This window comes from Siphateles boraxobius, unplaced genomic scaffold, assembly GCF_051911475.1.
Source record: "Siphateles boraxobius isolate OS27281-9 unplaced genomic scaffold, OSU_SipBor_1 66, whole genome shotgun sequence".
Classification (NCBI taxonomy): Eukaryota; Metazoa; Chordata; class Actinopteri; order Cypriniformes; family Leuciscidae; genus Siphateles; species Siphateles boraxobius.
The window spans coordinates 20,417,002-20,434,137 of record NW_027509193.1 but is presented as its reverse complement, the minus strand read 5'-3'; the positions used below and the strand labels follow the sequence as shown (position 1 = coordinate 20,434,137).

The 17,136-nt window shown below is 49.1% G+C and overlaps 1 protein-coding gene across 4 annotated transcripts in view; it reads left to right on the top strand.

The window, feature by feature from the left end:
* Positions 1 to 17,136, top strand: part of elfn2b (extracellular leucine-rich repeat and fibronectin type III domain containing 2b) — a 130,773-nt gene that overhangs the window by 86,225 nt on the left and 27,412 nt on the right. The window contains exon 3 of one of the 4 annotated variants that reach the window (XM_077212913.1): positions 8,159 to 8,240. The exons of the other annotated variants lie outside the window; for them this stretch is intronic. The gene's annotated coding sequence lies outside the window, so the exon portion shown is untranslated. The remainder of the gene's footprint in view (positions 1 to 8,158; positions 8,241 to 17,136) is intronic. 4 annotated transcript variants of the gene reach the window in all.

Genomic DNA, 17,136 nt, shown 5'->3' with positions numbered 1-17,136 from the left:
GAAGTTCTTCGCACTCAAGTGTTGAGCAGAAATGCTCCTGAAGCTCAGTGAGTTTATCACACTCAGGTGTTGAGCAGGAATGCTCCTGAAGCTCAGTGAACTTGTCACACTCAAGTGCTGAGCAGAAATGCTCCTGGTGCTCAGTGAAGTTATTCGCACTCAAGTGTTGAGCAGAAATGCTCCTGAAGCTCAGTGAGTTTATCACACTCAGGTGTTGAGCAGGAATGCTCCTGAAGCTCAGTGAACTTGTCACACTCAAGTGCTGAGCAGAAGATGCTCCTGAAGCCCAGTGATCTTCACATGTTGTGTTGAGCAACGCTCCTGTCTTTTTGCGCCCGTCGCTTGCACCTACGTGCTAAGTCAGGAGGAACAGGTCTTCATAGTTGCCCCTTATTGGCCCAACTAGACCCAGTTCCCATCGACAGCCTTCCTGACTTCCCCTGAAAACTCTTTCAGGGACGGGGCACGAGGGCACCCGCGTTCTTTCCCCGGAGATTCCGGGCGGTCTTACATCTGAACGCGGAGGTTCAGGTGGCTATCACAGGGTATGTGATAGTTACCATCACTTCTGCGAGCACCCCCTAGAAAAGGGTAGCGTGCTTACGCCTTTAGAAGTGGAACCTAGTCGTTGAGTGCGTCTTCTCTCCAGAGGAGATCCTGAAAGCTTTCGATCACTTCAGTGCTCTCTTTCCTGCAAAATGGGTTGGAGTAGGCTGTTTTCCTTCACCCTCAAAATGATGTTGCCTTGGTGTTTAAACGACGCTCATCGTGTTGCAGAAGCACGTTCTGATCGTCAGGTTCCTGAGCAGCAAGGTCTTGTAAATCCTTGCGTCACTCTTTATCCTCTTGGGCCTTGGCCTGGTGCGACTGCACTGCAGAGACCGCCCCTGAGCCACTGCAGGCAGTGAGTTAAAAATTCTGTTATATCAGTTCTCCTGCTCTTGTTGTCTCTACTAGAGGGTAGGGACTTGCTCGCTTTCGGTCAACGTATTGTGCCTGGAGTCTGGGCCGGCTAACTCTCACAAGCTGAGACCCCGGCTCAGATTGTGCCCAAGGTTCCTACCTCTCCCGTAATAGGAGCAGGTGGTGAGCCTGCAAGCGCTGCCCTGGAGGAGGCAGATCCAGCCCTGGCTTCTCTGTCCGTTCGCTTGGACGTGTACAGAACGCAAGCCATAGACCTCAGACCAGCTCTACAAATATCTGTTGGAATTCAGCAGAGAGGGAAGGCTGTTTCCATGCAAAGTTGCGCTTAGTGCTTGCCTTCATTTCGGTAAAAATCCGAGATGCAACATGTCCACTTAGGTGTTGAGCTCCTCTATGATGAGTGTAAAGTGCTCCGCCTGGGCGTTGACGATATGCTTTGCTAAACAGATTCTAGAGTTGGGGGCTGGACGACACCTAGTTGAACCGCTGCTTCCCGTGGACTCCCTTCTCATGAAGCCAGTTTCACCGTGAGCCCGGTTCAAGTGTCGGCTTGCTGCGCCATTCCCCTCCTATGGACTGGATACGTGTGCCTTTCTACTCCAGTTGAGTTCCCTTAAAATTGAACCCTGTTGAGTTCCTCCACACCCCTCCGACATCGGACGTGCGGAACGTCTGGTGTTAGGCCTACCACTCGTAAGCAGTGTGGAACCTGTGTTAGGCTGGGTCCATATGTTGCGGTCCCTACGGCGACCCCATATGTGTATTCTTCCACGATACGGCTCCCTGCGGCGAGCCCGCAGGGACATATAGAACTGTCCGGTGTGTCTCCCCCGTCTTAGGCTGGAGCCACCTCAGTGACATTCCATATGTTAGATTGCCCGGTTTTCCGCCCAGTTCATATGTGTATTCTCCACGTTACCTCCCTCTGGGTTGGATGTGGCTTCCGCAGCGTCCCTTCCTTCCAATGTACGGGGAACGCTTTCCCAGTGGTCCTGTAGGAACAGCAGTGACTTCCCTGGCCTAAGCCCTGTCCTTCCCCGCCTTAAATTTGCGGGGGCATCAGGAGGCTTTGGTTTAGGCACTGGAAGGTGGCAGCGTTAGTGGCGTGTTCAAAGGGTGATCCCAATTCAGTCGACCGTCGACTACGTCTGACGTTATCGACTGAAAGGGAACGTCCTGGTTGCGTATGCAACCCACCGTTCCCTGAAGGAGGGAACGGAGGACGTAGTCCCCTTGCCACTACCGCTGGACCACCGCTGACCCCGGGTTACTCTCGGCTCCTCAGCGAAAAGCAACTAGTGCGTGCATCCACTTCTGTATTTATACCCGCGCCGCGGGGGCGGAGTGTGCGATGCGAATCACGCACGCCAATTACATTGGCTCGTTCAATAGTACTCGAAGAAGACAGGCTCTCTAGCGAGATCCCAATTCAGTCGACCGTCGACTACGTCCTCCGTTCCCTCCTTCAGGGAACGGTGGGTTGCATACGCAACCAGGACGTTCCCTGATAGGGAACAAGACGCTGCGTTTGAGACGCGGAGGGAACGCTCTGCGTGATTACGTCTTGAAGCACATGTAAAATCAGTCCAATGGAAGCCCGCTACGACATAGGTGACGTCATAGACCAGGAAACTATAAAGCAACCCTGAAATCAGACCGCGATAGCTTCTGAAAAACCTGAAGCAAGTCGATCAGGGCAAGCAGGAAGTATGGCAGGCAAATGCAGCGTCTCGTTCCCTATCAGGGAACCAGGGTTACATACGTAACCTGAGACGTTCCCTTTCAAGGGAACTCGAGCTGCGTTTGAGACGCGGTGAGAACCCCATACCCACTACGCCATAGTGACAAATGCCCGTTCTGTGTGAAGTCCTGCGCACACTAAGAAGCAAGCAACCTCGCCCCAGGAGTGGACAGGTCAAGGTCATAAAACCTGACAAATGTATGCGGAGAGGACCATCATGCCGCATTACACACGTCAAGAAAGGAAACTCCCGAAATTAAGGCCATAGAGGCCGCCATACTCCGAGTAGAATGGGCCCGCACAGCCATAGGTGAAGGCTGTCCGGCCGCTTCATAAGCCAATGAAACAGCCTCGACTTATCCATTTACTCATACCCTGCTTAGATGCAGGGCATCCTCTCTTGAGTGAACCAAAACAAACAAATAGTTGCTCAGATTTACGCCACAGGGCAGCTCTGCGAACATAGGCATCTAAAGCCCGGACTGGACATAACAGGTTAAGCTGTTCCTGGTGAGGGGTATTAAAGGGTGGAGGAAAAAAGGCCTTCAGCACTATTGGGTCCCCAACATTCAGTGGGACCTTAGGAATATAACCCGGCCTGGGGTAGAGAAATGCCTTCACCATACCAGGTGCAAATTCCAGACATGAAGGAGCAACCGACAGAGCATGTAAATCACCAATTCTCTTGATAGATGAGATAGCAAGGAGAAATAAAGTCTTTAGAGTGAGGAATTTTTCTGAAACCTCCTCGATGGGCTCGAAGGGAGCTAAAGCCAGACCCTCGAGTACAATGGCCAAGTCCCAAGCCGGTGCTCTAGAGTGCAGTGCAGGTCTCAACCTCAATGTACCACGGAGAAATCGAGTAATTAAAGGGTTTCTCCCGATAGAAGTACCCACCAGAGGGGTGTGGTAGGCAGATATAGCCGCCACGTAAACCTTTAGGGTGGAATGAGATAACCTGGCCGAGAAACGGTCTTGCAGAAAATCAAGAACTGAACCAACAGGGCAGTTAACAGGATCTAACTGACGTTCAACACACCACGTGGTGAAAAGTTTCCATTTTAGCGCATACAGCCTTCTCGTGGAAGGAGCTCTGGATTGAAGAATGGTTTCTACAACATCGACCGAAAGACCGGTTTCCCTGAGCCCGGCCCCCTCAGAGGCCAAGCCCACAGTTTCCATAACTCCGGCCGAGGGTGAAATATCGTGACCCCGGCCTGGGACAGGAGGTCCACCCTGAGTGGGATCTCCAAGGGGGCGCCGTCCAAGAGAGACACCAAGTCTGAGAACCAAACTCGGATCGGCCAATAAGGAGCTACTAGTAGCAGACGAGCCCCTTCCCGGCGAACCCTCTCCTGAACCCCCGGAAGCATAGATATCGGGGGAAAGGCGTACAGGTGCAGCCTCGGCCACACCTGAACCATCGCATCCAGACCGAGAGGAGCTGGGTGCGTTAGAGAGAACAATGGTTGAATCTGATGATGCGAAAAGGTCTACCTGAGCACGACCGAACTCTTCCCACAGGAGCTCAGCCCTTGTCTCGACAGAATATCTGCTCACACATTCTGACGCCCCGGAATATATACCGCCTTGAGCGACAGTAACTTCCCCTGGGCCCATAGGAGGATCTGATGGGCCAATTTGCAAAGATGACGCGACCTCAGACCCCCCTGATGGTTGATATAGGAGACCACGGAAGTGTTGTCTGTGCGGACCAACACATGATGGCATCTCAGGTCTGGCAGGAAATATTTGAGTGCTCGAAATACCGCCATCAACTCCACTTTTGATGGTCCTGCCAAAGACCTTGCTCCGAGCGGCCACTCATGACCGCCCCCCATCCCGTGAGGGAAGCATCCGTCAAAAGCGTGACGCGTCGACAAGGAGCCCCCAACACTGGGCCCTGGGCGAGGAACCAAGGTTTCTTCCAAATGACCAAGGCACGAATGCATAGCCGCGTGACCTTGATCTTATGGAACGGATTTCCCCTCGGAGAAAACCCCTTGGTCCTGAGCCACCACTGCAGGGGTCTCATGTACAGAAGGCCAAAAGTAATAACGTTGGACGCAGCTGCCATGAGACCCAACAGTCTCTGAAACTGTTTCACAGTTAGTGACTGGCCTAGTTTCACATTCTTTGCGGCTATGAGAATCGCAGAAATACGAGCAGGAGACAGGTGTGCCTGCATTGTGGTCGAATCCCAAATTACACCTAGAAAAGTGGTCCTCTGAGCAGGAAGGAGCACACTCTTTTTGGTGTTGAGCCGCAACCCCAAACTCTTTAAGTGGGACAGAACAGCATCTCGATGCTGAATTGCCACCTGCTCTGACTGAGCTAAAATCAACCAATCGTCGATGTAATTTAATACGCGGATGCCCTAGGGTCTCAACGGAGCCAGAGCTGCATCCACGCATTTTGTAAAAGTGCGGGGAGATAAACCTAGGCCAAATGGAAGAACCCGATATTGGTATGCTTCGCCCCCGAAAGGGAACCTCAGGAACCTCCTGTGATGAGGATGGATAGATACATGGAAGTAAGCGTCCTTCAAGTCTATTGTGACAAACCAGTCCTCGGACTGAATCTGTGATACAATCTGTTTGAGTGTAAGCATTCTGAACTTGAGTTTCTGAACTCTGCTGTTTAACTGGCGCAGATCTAGAATAGGACGCAACCCTCCATCCTTCTTTGGAACAATGAAGTAACGGCTGTAAAACCCTGACTCTCTGCTGGGAGGAGAAAACCTTTCTATAGCTCCTTTTCGAAGAAGTGTCAGTACTTCTTGCTACATAACCAGAGCCTGCTGTGTGTCCCCCACCGTGTGGAGGACCCCTTGAAATCTGGGCGGACGAGAACTGAACTGAATTCTGTAACCCTTTTCTATTATGTGCAGGACCCATAGAGAAATATTTGGCAGAAGTTCCCACGCTGCCAGAAATTCCGATAAGGGAACTAGTCTCTCGAGACTGGCCTCTGGATTTGATTGAACAATCATTTCGGCGCCCTGAAGCGGCGAACCGGCAGGGAACAACCGAACTGACCGTTCTGGCAACCAAAGTGGCAACGCTGCGACTCTCCTCGGAGAATCGCCCCCCGGAGGGTGCCAAGGAGGGACAGTTCCTCGGAATCGTTCCTCCCTGGAGGGGACCACCCTCAGAAGCCTGATAGCCTTGGCGTCAGGACTTCTTCTTAGACCAAGCTCTCTTAGTGATGACAGTCCTCAGATCCTGTCTACCTCTAACAGGCTTGGACTGTGACCGCCACTCAGGAACCCCAGATTCAGGAGGAGCCCAAGCGGCTACGCTCTGTTTTTGCTGACTTCTATATGTGGAGCTCGTAGACGGACGAGAATGCTCAGGCTTTATGTTGCGAGCAGCCTTGGGGACACTGGACCGACGAGGAAGAAACCTCTGAAACGCAGCCGCTTGTTTTTTGTTTTCGTGAAACCTATTGACAACACAATTTATATCGTCGCCGAACAGACTTGTAGGTGAAAGTGGTGCGTCCAGAAGAACAGACCTATCTTTATTCTTAATCTCTGATAGATTTAACCACAAATGACGTCCCGGAGAGATAAATCTGTCGTGCGACGCAATTCTTGAATTGCATCAGCACTAACTTCCTCACAATTGTTCATGTCCCTCAGCAGGTCAGCCTGGTATGCTTGGAGAATCGACATAGTATGTAAGCATGCCGCAGCCTGACCTGCTGCCGAATACGCTTTACCCACCAACAAAGATGTATTTTTTAAAGGTCTGGTGGGTAACGTCGGGGCTTTCAGAGAAGAAGATGACTCGGGGGAGAGATAGCTCGCTAGCGTGACTTCAGCACGAGGCATAGTCAAATAACCATAGTGATCAATCCCTTGAATTTTACTATAATTACTAGTCTGCGAATTATGCACTCTGAAAGACGCCGGTTTAATCCACGATCTCGACACCTCTGTGTGGAGATCGGGAAAAAATGGGAGTTCCCGACGAAGAGGTCGTGATCTAGATGGTAGATACCGTTCATCTAAAAGACTCTTTCTAGATTCAACATCAACATCATCGGCTGGACACTCAAAATTTAATTTAGTAACAGCACGAGATAAAACCTCCAAAAGCTCCTCATCAGCAGGGGTATGAGCTGGCGAACACTCAATATCCCCCATATCAACGACATCCAGATCCTCAGAACTGGATAGCCGTAATATTGGTGCCTCAGCCTGGGAAGGAGAAGCCGCAGAGCGGCCCCCTTCCTGGGCAAAGATACCGGATCCAGCAGGTAAGGGCTGAGAAAGGGCGGGGCCCGTCTCTAACCCCGCTACTAGATCCATCTGCGAACCCCAAGATGAAAGCCAACGCTGTGCCTCGGCAGCAGCGGGACCCGCACCTCGGGGAGCGCGAACCGAACCGTCCTCCTCAAAGAACGCCCGGAGAGAGCGGAGAGTTTTCATAGACAAACTCATGCACTGCTCACAGTCAGCCCCCTCGAGGACTGACTGGGCATGCTCCACTCCCAAACAAGCAATACAATACGATGTGTGTCCCCACCCGTGATATAACGAGGGCAGGGAACAACACAACGCTTATAACTTTGCTTGCTCGCCATAGTGATATATATATATATATATATATATATATATATATATATATATATATATATATAAGGGGCTTGACAGACAACAATAAATAGACAAGGACAGATATACAGAGAGCGCTTGCTGTTGGTACAGAAGCTATCGCGGTCAGATTTCAGGGTTGCTTTATAGTTTCCTGGTCTATGACGTCACCTATGTCGTAGCGGGCTTCCATTGGACTGATTTTACATGTGCTTCACGACGTAATCACGCAGAGCGTTCCCTCCGCGTCTCAAACGCAGCTCGAGTTCCCTTGAAAGGGAACTGAAAATACACAAATTAAAGCAAATTTAAAATATTAATAAATACTATAATAGTAGCCTACATACATAATATTAAAATAACACTATGCAAATTAATAATGGATTGAGTTTTGACATTGTTACAGTATTGAATTTGACTAATTGTAGTAATATACAATACATTTAATAGTAGGATAAATAGATGGTGCTACATCTGAGACTTCTGAGAAAATTATAAATATAAGCCTTGGAGAAAGAACAAAGCCTCTGTGCTTTATAATTCATGGTTCTAATATCAATGCAAGTGCTCATTTATGTGAAACATTTTACATAGTTTCTTCTAATTACAGGATTTTCACTTACAAGACAAGCCTCCCTTTAAAGGCAATGTTATATGTAATTATCCATGTAGTGCCATGTATGTGGAACTATTTAAAAGCATCAGCATTGTGCGCCGGTGCATTAAGGTACAATACATTAACATGCATCCAATGATCTTTTAATCTGATAAAGAGCCTCTAACGTGAGGTTTGTAATGGTATCGATAGGTTGTTTGGCTGGCAGTGCCGTATGAAGAGCAACCAGGCTGTCCTGTTCTCTGACAGTGACATATAGTCTCCTTTCCTGTTGCAGAGCTTCATGCAGCCAGGCAGTTGCGTACAAACCCTGTCATACCTCTCCATGGCTAACAAGACAAGCCAATACGACCACGCAGGTACACACAGTTATAGATAACAGCACACACACATAGAAAATCGTGATAGTAGGCACCCCCAGAAAAACACAAGCTTGAGAAAACGCCACAAACACTCTTATGGAATGTACATTATGCACACAGGCAGCTGCTCTCAGCGGTTATACCTGGAAATATTCTTGTTCTTCTCACTGTGTCGACTTTACACATGGGTTTTCTGCTAACTACTGAAGTTAAAGAGATTGACCCTAAATGCCATAATTTACTTGTTCCAAACCCATATGATTTGATTTATTTTGTGGAAAGACTGGCCAAGCTGCTCTTGTCCATCAAATGAAAGTGAATTGGAACCACTCTTGTCCCTGATCTTTCTCCATTTTCATTGTATGGAAAAGAGCAGCTTAAACATCTGACTAAATTTCTTATGTTGTGTTCCATGGAAGAAAGAAAGTCATTTTTGGAACCACACGAGATTAAGGGAAAAAAAAAAAAAAAAAAAAAAAAATATATATATATATATATATATATATATATATATATATATATATATATATATATATATATATATATTTTGCATGAACTATCCCTTTAACAGATTAAACAGCACACTATAATGTATCTAAACGTATTGGTTGTAATAAAAGTCCTTATTCTATATGATTTTTTTTCTGCAAATGTTTCTTAAACTACTTTTCATTGCTGAAAGGTTTTACTATCTGTTTCTCCTAATTATTATTTAAACAATTTATGAAGTAAAGGGCTGCTTATTAAGAATACCTTATTATCATCACCGCCGAGGGAATGATCTCTGCCTTTCTCTCTTTCATTTGTTCAGCTTCTCATTTACGAACATTCAGTCAGAGTTTTGAGATATCACTGCAGTGTTGCCATAACACTGACAAAAGCTGGAACATTAAATTAGAGAGAGTGAGAAGATGAGTTTGCCAGCATGAGCAGCCCCTCCATGTGCTTCTTTTATTTATACAGAAAAGGCTGTGTTATGTAGCCAGAATAATCTGTTATTTTTGTTATTAACAGGAAGAATTCTCTGGAATCAGCACAGTTTGACGCAGTAGAGCGATCAGTATTGAGTCAGTTTACTGAAGACTGTGATTTCCATGCCAGACATCAGCAATAGTATAGTGTTTATGAAGAGTAAATTAACTGTTGTGCAAACATGAACTTATTCTTTATTTATGAAAATAGGTCTCATTACTGATAATCAGGCCGTGAAGTAATGCAGTTGCGATACAATAGCTAGATATATTGCAAGTTATAGCAATGCCTTCCTCATTTTGTATACCTAATCATAACTTCAGTAAAAGCTTACTGAAAAAATCCACTTACAGTAAATAGCTAAAAGATAAAATAACTACCCTTTTTTTTTGAGGGTGGAGTAAAAAAAGGATAGGTAGTAGTAAAATAAGTAGAATTTATTGTAATACATTTAAACTATTTGCAAATTATATTTTTATTTAAAACATGCACCCTTTCACTCCTAACCATGACTGAAATCGTCTCGGTTACGTATGTAACCCTCGTTCCCTGAGTAGGGAACGGAGTGAGGACGACGAATTGGGTTTGGCTTAGAAAGCCTATCAACTTCAATTATTACAAAACGAGCCAATGGCAAAGAAATGCCATGGGTCTGTGGAATTTCCATAGCGTATCTACGCCCTACCTCGTGGGTATGCACATGGGAGGCACCTAGCCGACGCGCAGGCAATAGACACTGGCGCCGACGTCTGGAGTGCTGGAGGAACTCAGGGCTTTCGGGGAAGCTCACCTGAGGGGAATATCGCACGTATCCAGGCCGTGGAGTGGAATGGCGAGCAAGCGAAGACACCTGAGCGGGTCCAGTACTAGCTGGTTGAAGCGAGTACATGAGAGGACACAGGCTCCACTCGGAGATTATAGAATCTGGCGAATGTGTTCGGTGTCGCCCAGCCTGCAGCTCTGGCGATGTCTGTTACCGAGGCGCCATGCGCTAGAGCCCAAGAGGACGCCACACTCCGGGTGGAGAGAGCAGTCACACCAAGGGGGCACGGTCAACCTTGCTGCTGGTATGCCAAAGCAATGGCGTTCACTATCCAGTGAGACAACCTTTGCTTGGAGAGAGCCTTTCCCTTCAGCTTCCCACCATAACAAACAAAGAGTTGGTCTGAGGTCCTGAAACACTGCGTCCTGTCTACATAGGCGCGGAGAACGCGTACTGGACACAGAGCATGTGAGCGGAACGGAGCGTGAGCGGAGCGGGGAGCAGAGCGGTAATACTTCCTCCTGAGCGGAGAGCGCCTTTCTGAAGATTCCGCTCCGCTCACTCCGTCTGCTCAGCGCCGCTCGCTCTACTCAGAATGCCCTATTGTGATTTGGTAGTTCGAGAATCGGTGAATTAGCTAAAGCAATAGTGGGTTGGTTATGGAGTTCAAATATTGTTTTAAGGAAGTTGCAAGCCTTATGCATAACATGCATCTTGTTTGTGTGTGCGTGCGTGCGCGCGCGCGTTTTAATATGCCTGTTCCCTTACGAAGGGAACTCAACGATGCGTCCATCGACGCCATGGGAACGTCCCCAGCGTGACTGCGTCTGAAGCATCTATGTCAACTAGTCCAATGGAAAGAATGAGCGTCACGGGTGGGTGACGTCATGACCAGGATATGATAAAAGCACATCCGGTGCAAACCGGCATTAGCTTCTGTTGCCTCAGCAAGCGATCTGTGTCAAACTGTCTGTTATATTTACTGTTGTCTGTCTGATATATATATTTATGGAAACTAAACAATTGCACAAACTCTGTGTTCTCCCTGCTCGCGCTATTTAACGAGTAGGGACACACACGAGCTTTGTGTGATGGGTTTGGGAGTAGAGCATGCGGTATCAGCCTCCGAGGGGGCTGATTGCCAACATTGTGAGAAGCTTTCGCTTCGCATGCTCCGCTCCCGCCTGTCACTTTTCGAGGAAAGTGGCCGGGCTCGCAATTCTCAGGGTGACAGGTCCCGCGTCTGCCGAGGCAGCGCGGAGAATGCATTCCTGTGGATCGCGGATAGGATCTCTTTACGGGGTTGGAGACGGGTCCGCGGATCTTATCTCCTCCCTTTCCACGAGGGATCCAGTGCTCTCTCGCCGGTCTCGGAAGCCCGCGCTGCGGTCTCTTCCGCCCGGGGAGAGAGAGAAATCAATGCTTCAGTGCTCTACCTCCGAGGAGGTAGATGTGCTGGGCATTGAAAGTGACACAATCATGGGGGAAGTGAATTTGCCATCTCTTTCCCCAGCGTATGAGAAATATATATAGCCTATATATATATATATATATGATAGTTTATATATTATATATAAAATAAAGTGAATATATATAAAAAATATATATAAAAAATAATAAGCTGGTGGAAGTGTTTACTAAGGCTGTAGATAAATTAAATATTTATGGCCAGCAGAAATAAGGGGGCACTCGTCCTAAAAATAAAATAGATTAAACGAGTTTCCTTCCCTCTATTTTTCCACCTCCATCACGGGGCCTTCCATTTTTCCCGATCTGCAGCGAGCTGTCTAGATCATGGAAAAAGCCTTACTCCTCTTGTCTTTTAGCCCCCACATTCATGTATATTCAGATATTTGGGGGTTAAGAGGGTATGGCTATGGGGCAATACCCCGGGTAGAACAGACGCTTGCGAGCTATCTGTCTCCCGGTTCAGTATCGTACCTGAAGGCGTCGGCTTCTCTCACTAAACCATTAAAGAAAACTATTTTTTAATCTAGTGGGAAAAGCATATATGGCAGTGGGTCTAGCATGGGCCTGCTTGCACACCATAGCAGTGCTACAAGCATATCAGGCTGACCTGCTGCGGTATTTGGACAGAAGTGAGGGAGTTTGGCCCGATGGGGTTTGAGAACTCCGTCGGGCCACAGATTTATCTCTCAGGGATGGCAGCCCTTGTGGTCACTGAGAGACACCTCTGGCTCAATTTGATGGGAATCATAGAGAAAGATACAAGATAATCTCTCCCTCGCTATGTCCAACCCCCTGGGGCTGCTGGGCGTGAGCAGCTCCAGCCGTCTAGTTTCTCATACACAACACAGCAGCCAAAGCCTTCAAAGCAGAAGCCGGATCCGAGGACCGTTCTTCACGCTGAGAAGGCTGCGGCTCAAAAGAAAAGGTCTGGCGCCACCGGCGTCAGACCGGTGAGGGCAGCCCCAACCGGGGTGGAATGGTGTACACCTCATTATACGGTGCCCTTTCCATCTCGGTGCCCTCAGGGGACCGTTCTGCCAACCCCGCCACCCTTGGTGCTTCGGGGCGCAGCGGTCTCCAGCGAGCTTCTGGCGCAGCGTCAACTCGACATTGCGTCGGAATGCGCCCTCTGAGGGGGGTTCGAAAACAGTCAGTTCGGGTGGTTCCTGCCAGTATGCTTCAGGTCCCCGAACTGGCTGTCTTTATTACACCAGAGGCCAGCCTCGAGGGGCTGGTTCCCTTGGTAGATTTTCTGGCAGCGCGGAAGCTACTGCCAAATATATCTCTATAGGTCCTGCAGTTAGTAGTAAGAGGCAGATTTGGTTCTCGTCCTCCAGGCTACAATGGGGTGTTGCTCACGTTAGTGCATTCCGAGCAGGCTCTGGTAATGGAGCAAGAGGTAAAGGCCCTGTTAGCAAAGAAAGCTATAGAGCAGGTGTACTCACCCGACATTGCGTCGGGTCTTTACAGTCGTTATCTCATTGTTCCAAAAAAGGATGGAGAGCTGCGTCACATACTAGATCTTCGTCTGTTGGAGTGTTTGGTGCTGGAACTCAAGTCCAAAATGCTGACACTCAATCAGATCCGAGGACTGGTTTGTCACGATAGATCTAAAAGACGGATACTTCCATATCTCCATCCTCCCTCAGCACAGGAGGTTCCTGAGGTTTTCTTTGGGGCAAAGAACACCAGTATCAGGCACTTCCTTTCGGTCTAGCTCTATCACCCCGCACATTCACGAAGCGTGTAGACGCAGCTCTGGCCCCGCCAGGCTGCAGTGCATATGCATTCTGAATTGCATAGATGACTGGCTGATTCTAGCGGAATCAGAACAGTTAGCGGTTCGGCACCGAGGTGTCGTTCTCGCTCCTATGCAGATGTTGGGGTTGAGGCTCAATGCCAAGAAGAGTGTGCTTTCTCCAGTACAGAGAACCACTTTCCTTGGTGTGGTATTGGATTCAGTGACGATGCGGGCCACTCTGTCGCCCGTTCGTGTAGCTGCTATCCTAACAGCCACAAAAGAGCTGAGGCTAGGCCAGTCACGCACTGTAAAACAGTTAGAGAGACTGTTGGGTCTTGTGACAGCAGCGTTCAACGGGATAACTTTTGGCCTGCTGTACATGAGACCTTTACAGTGGTGGCTCAGGACCAGAGGGTTCTCCCCGAGGGGAAACCCACTTCGTATGATCAAGATCACGCGGCGGTGTCTCCGCACCTTGGTTATATGGAGGAAACACTGGTTCTTAACCCAGGGTCCGGTGTTGGGAGCTCTTTGCCATCGAGTTGTGATCTCGACAGATGCTTCCCTCACCGGCTGGGGAGCGGTATTGGAAGGCCGCTCAGCTCAGGGCTTGTGGAGGAGTCATCATCTCTCTTGGCACATGAATTGCCTAGAGATGATGGTCGTCTTCAATGCGTTGAGACATCTCCTCCCAGACCTGAGGGGCCATCATGTGTTGTTCTGGAACAGTGACTGTTAGGCCTCAGGGCAGCAGCGTCCAATGTGATACCCTTTGACCTGCTGTACGTGAGACCTTTACAGAGGTGGCTCAGGACCAGAGGGTTCTCCCTGAGGGGAAACCCACTCCTTACGATCAAGATCACGCGGCAGTATCCCCGCGCCTTGGTTATATGGAGGAAACTCTGGTTCTTGACCCACAGACAACACGTTGGTGGCCTCTTATTTTGGTCCCTCAAGAAATTACGCTGTCTGAGGGCAGTGTATATTCCGGGGGGGGCCAGAATATTGGAGCAGACACCCTGTCGAGGCAGGGGCTGAGGCCAGGGGACTCCACCCCGAGGCGGTGGAGCAAATATGGGAGTTTTACGGCCAGGCAGAAGTGGATTTGTTCTCGTCTCAGCATACGACGCACTGTCCACTCTGGTTATCCCTCACTCAACCAGTCCCCTCGGGGCTGGATGCTATGGTGCAGACGTGGCCAAGGCTACGTCTGTACGCATTTACCTCCGTTGCTCTGCTCCCAGGAGTTCTGGAGTGAATCCGCCAGGATGGAATAAGCCTATTTAGTAGCACCACCCTGGCCGAGCTGAATTTGGTTTGCGGACCTAATTTTTCTCCTCGACGGACCTCCCTTGGAGGTCCCGATCAGGAGAGACCTTCTGTCTCAGGCAGGGGATGCAATATTGCACCCCCGGCAGGGGATTTGGGAACTGTGGGTTTGGCCTCTGAGGGGGCCCAACTCATAGAGAGTGGTCTCTCAACCGAGGTTGTTTAGACCATTCTAAGCTCCAGAGCTCCCGCTACGAGGAAACTATATTCACTATTTCGAGAGTTTTTCACTTCTTGGTGTTACCAGCGTCAGTGGGATCCGGTTAACTGTTCAGTAAACACAGTATTCGAGTTTCTGCAAGAACGCTTTGTATCAGGTCTATGTCCTTCCACGCTTAAGGTATAATATGTGTGGCGGCCATTGCGGCTTTCCACGCCCTGGTGGGTAGTACATTTTTGGGTCGAGACCCCCTGATCACTCGTTTCCTTCGTGGCACTTTGAGGCTGAGGCATGCAACTTGCACTAAGGTGCTGGCTTGGGACCTTGCAATAGTTCTAGAAGGCCTATCTGGGGCTCCCTTCGAGCCCTTAGATTTGGTCTCAGAGAAGTTCCTTTCTTTTAAGACTTTTTTCTGCTAGCTATTTCGTCCCTATAAGAGTCAGACCTTCAGGCCCTTTCGGTCCCCACCTGCCTTGAGTGCACCGGGATGGCCAAGGCAATCTTACCCGAAACATGGATATGTTCCAAAGGTGCCTACCATTATTCCGAGGCCTATTGTGCTGCAGGTTTCTGTCCTCCCCCATTTTTCGGACCAGGAAAAGCTGAACCTCTTGTGCCAGTGCGAGCACTGGACACTTATGTTCATCGGACTTCTCTGTCGAGAAAATCCAACCTATTGAGCATATAGATAGTCGAGACTATTCTTCTTGCTTGTGAGTCTTCTGGCCAACCATTTGGTGGTCAGGGCTCATTCCACTAGGAGTATGGCTTCTAAGCGTATTATCTGGAGTTCTCTCCAAGACGTTTGTGATGCGGCGGGCTGGTCCTCACCGCTCACATTCATGAGGTTTTACAGCTTGGACCTGGATGCTGCCCCAGGATCCCAGGTGCTTGGTGCAGTGTGACAACAGGCTGACACTCAGGCATTTGAAAGTCTGGCGCTTTGGGTATTCTCGTTCCCATGGCGTCGATGGACGCATCGTTGAGTTCCCTTCGTAAGGGAACGTCTCAGGTTACTATTGTAACCATAGTTCGCTGAGAACAGGGAACGAGACGATGCGTCACCCTGCCATACTTCCTGCATCCCTGTGATCGGCTTGCTTCGGCAATTTTCGAAGCTAATGCCGGTTTGCACCGGATGTGCTTTTATCATATCCTGGTCATGACGTCACCCGCCCGTGACGCTCATTCTTTCCATTGGACTAGTTGACATAGATGCTTCAGACGCAGTCACGCTGGGGGCGTTCCCATGGCGTCGATGGACGCATCGTCTCGTTCCCTGTTCTCAGGGAACTATGGTTACAATAGTAACCTGAGACGTTTTGCAACTGCAGTTATGTTCACGGAAATAAAATAACGAAAATCAAATATACCTTTTCAGTTATTTCATTTAATAAGCAAGTTTGCCAAAGGGCTAGACATGTTTTTTAATTAAGTTAATTTAATGCATTTAAATTAATAAAAAGAACAGACTTTTATTCAGAATCACCCCGAAATAATTTCTATTTACAATCCTAGCTACTGTAAATGATACATTTATTCCAGATATTCATTACAAAGTACAAACAGAAAGCAAGTAGCCTACAGAGACATTTTATGTCTGAGCGGGATTTGTTTTACCGGTGAGCGTGAGCGATTCATCAGTGGAGCGTTCGCTTGGGACGCGAGCGACTGAGTGGAGCACACGCACATAGAGCGGAATATTGAGCTGAGCGTCACACCGCTCCGCTTCGCTCACATGCTCTGACTGGACAGAGCAGTGCCAAGGCTGGCTCTCCCTTCTCCAGGGGCAGCGCTTGCAACTTCACCACCTGGCCCGGAAGAGAGTGGTAGGAACCTTGGGCACATATCCAGGCAGGGGTCTCAGGATCACATGAGAGTAAGCTGGCCCGAATTCCAGGCACGCTTCGTCAACGGAGAATGTGTGTATGTCCCCTACCCTCTTGATGGAGTCTAGTGCAACCAGGAGCGCTGTCTTCATTGACAGGAACTTAAGCTCCACTGCTTGCAGAGGCTCAAAGGGAGCACTCTGCAGGGCAGTTAACACCACTGAGAGTTCCGAAGAGGGAACGAGAGGAGGGCGAGGAGGATTCACCCTCCTCGCTCCTCTCAGGAACCTGACGATCAGGTCGTGCCCTCCCAAGGACTTACCTTCAACAAAGTCATGCTGTGCGCAATGGCGGCGACATAGACTTTTAGGGTGGAGGGAGACAGCCTTCGCTCCAACCCATCTTGTAGGAAGGAAAGCACGAAACTTATCGAACATCTCCGGGGGTCTTCTCGGTGAGAAGAACACCAGTTGACGAAGAGGTTCCACTTCAACGCTTAGACATGTCTCGTGGACGATGCTCTAGCGGAAGTGATGGTAGCCACCACCGGTGGTGTTAGGGTACTCAAACCTGCCTGGACCCGTCCAGGAGCCACACGTGGAGGTTCCAAAGATCGGGACGAGGGTGCC